Below are 3202 nucleotides of genomic sequence, written 5' to 3' on the forward strand. Positions count from 1 at the left end.
CACCATGGACTTCAGTTTTGCCCGACTATGTTTAGCTAGTATTGAGGGAGCCCAGCGTAGGTTCACCAGGTTAATTCCCGGGATGGCGGGACTGTCATATGCTGAGAGAATGGAGCGGTTTGGGCTTGTACACTCTGTGGAGTTTAGAAGGATGAGAGGGCTTCTCATTGAAACATATATGATATTATTAAGGGTTTGGACACGCTAGAGGCAGGAAACATGTTCCCCATGTTGGGGGAGTCCAGAACCAGGGGCCACACACACACACACACACACACACACACACACACACACACACACACACACACACACACACACACACACACACACACACACACACACACACACACACACACACACACACACACACACACACACACACACACACACACACAGTTTAAGAATAAGAGGTAAGGCCATTTAGAACGGAGACGAGGAAACACTTTTTCTCATAGAGAGTTGTGAGTCTGTGGAATTCTCTGCCTCAGAGGCCGGTTCTCTGGATGCTTTCAAGAGAGAGCTAGATAGGGCTCTTCAAGATAGCGGAGTCAGGGGAGAAGGCAGGAACGGGGTACTGATTGGGGATGATCAGCCATGATCACATTGAATGGCGGTGCTGGCTCGAAGGGCCGAATGGCCTCTACTCCTGCACCTATTGTCTATTGTCTGTGTCTTTGCCACTACGGACTTCAGTTTTGTTTAACTAGTATTAGTTTTTAATTGATCATATTATTGATTATTATATATTTATCTGTGTGTTATTGTGTTTATGGGTCTCTAAAGCTAAATAAGGATTTAATTGTATAGGAAGGAACTGCAGATGCTGGTTTAAACCGAAGATAGGCACAAAATGCTGGAGTAACTCAGCGGGACAGGCAGCGTCTCTGGAGAGAAGGAATGGGTGACGTTTCTGGTCGAGACCCTTCTTCAGTCTGAATTAGGTGACAATTAAATTCTCCCGACTTTTGGATCATGTACTGACCCAGTGTGGGAAGAAACCGGAGCACCCGGAGAAAACCCACGCGGTCCATGGGGGGAGCGTGCAAACTCCGTGCAGACAGCACCCGTAGCCAGGATGGAACCCGGGTCTCTGGCGCTGTGAGGCAGCAGCTCTACCCGCTGCACCACCGTGCCCACCCCGATCTACACCTCGCTATGTTATAAACATAGACAACAGGTGCAGGAGTAGGCCATTCGGCCCTTCGAACCAGCACCGCCATTCACTGTGATCATCCCAATCAGTACCCCGTTCCTGCCTTCTCCCCATATCCCCTGACTCTCTCTCGCTATCTTTAAGAGCCCTATCTAGCTCTCTCTTGAAAGAATTCTCTCCAGAGAACCTGCCTCCACCGCCCTCTGAGGCAGAGAATTCCACAGACTCACAACTCTCTGTGAGAAAAAGTGTTTCCTCGTCTCCGTTCTAAATGGCCGATCCCTTAGTCTTAAACTATGTGTGTGTGTGTGTCCCCTGGTTCTGGACTCCCCCAACATCGGGAACATGTTTCCTGCCTCTAGCGTGTCCAAACCCTTAATAATCTTATATGTTTCAATAAGAATCCCTCTCATCCTTCTAAACTCCAGAGTGTACAAGCCCAGCCGCTCCATTCTCTCAGCGTATGACAGTCCCGCTTTACCGGGAATTAACCTGGTGAACCTACGCTGGGCTCCCTCAATAGCAAGAATGTCCTTCCTCAAATTAGGGGACAAAAACTGCACACAATACTCCAGGTGTGGTCTCACTGGGGCCCTGTACAACTGCAGAAGGACCTCTTTGCTCCTTTACTCAACTCCTCTTGTTATAAAGGCCATTCGCTTTCTTCAATGCCTGCTGTACCTGCATGCTTACTTTCATAGACTGATGTACAAGGACCCCCAGGTCCCGTTGTACTTCCCCTTTTCCCAACTTGACGCCATTTAGATAGTAATCTGCCTTCCTGTTTTTGCTACCAAAGTGGATAACCTCACATTTATCCGCATTAAACTGCATCTGCCACGAATCTGCCCACTCCCCCAACCTGCCCAAGTCACCCTGCATTCTCATAGCATCCTCCTCACAGTTCACACTGCCACCCAGCTTTGTGTCATCTGCAAATTTGCTAATGTTACTTTGAATCCCTTCATCAAAATCATTGCTGTATATTGTAAATAGCTGCGGTCCCAGCACCGAGCCTTGCGATACCCCACTAGTCACTGCCTGCCATTCTGAAAGGGACCCGTTAATCCCTACTCTCTGTTTTCCTGTCTGCCAACCACATCTCTATCCATGTCAGCACTCTACCCCCAATACCATGTGCCCTAACTTCACCCACTAATCTCCTATGTGGGACCTTATCAAATGCTTTCTGAAAGTCCAGGTACACTACATCCACTGGCTCTCCCTTGTCCATTTTCCCAGTTATATACTCAAATAATTCCAGAAGATTAGTCAAGCATGATTTCCCCTTGGTAAATCCATGCTGACTCGGACCGATCCTGTTACTGCTATCCAAATGTGCGGCTATCTCATCTCTTATAATTGACTCCAGCATCTTCCCCACCACCGATGTCAGGCTAAATGGTCTATAATTCCCAGTTTTCTCTCTCCTGCCTTTTTTAAAAAGTGGAATAACATTAGCTACCCTCCGATCCACAGGAACTGATCCTGAGTCTATAGAATGATTGGAAAATTATCACCAATGCATCCACGATTTCTGGAGCCACTTCCTTAAGTACCCTGGGATGCAGACCATCACGCCCTGGGGATTTATCAGCTTTCAGTCCCATCAGTCTATCCAACACCATTTCCTGCCTAATGTGGATTTCCTTCAGTTCCTCCGTCACCCCAGATCCTATGGCCATCAGGGAGATTGTTTGTGTCCTCCTTAGTGAAGACAGATCCAAAGTACCTATTCAACTCATCTGCCATTTCCTTGTTCCTCGTTATTCGGTAGGCAGCGCGACTCTCGTCAGCAGCGGCCTCTGCAGCCCGTCTGCATTTTTATTATTTTTTGTCTATGTTTTTATGTAGTTTTTGTTATTTTTTGTTGGGGTGTGTGTGTGGGGGGGTGGGGGTGGGGTGGGAGGGAGGGGGTAACTTTTAAATCTCTCCCTGCACGGGAGACCCGACCTTTTCTTTGTCGGGTCTCCGTTGTCGTTGGGGCTGCAACGAGGAGCGGCCTCCAACAGGAGAAGACCGGGGGCTCTGGTGCCGACGACTCACCTC

Source organism: Leucoraja erinacea, unplaced genomic scaffold (assembly GCF_028641065.1).
Source record: "Leucoraja erinacea ecotype New England unplaced genomic scaffold, Leri_hhj_1 Leri_110S, whole genome shotgun sequence".
In the NCBI taxonomy this organism is placed as follows: Eukaryota; Metazoa; Chordata; class Chondrichthyes; order Rajiformes; family Rajidae; genus Leucoraja; species Leucoraja erinaceus.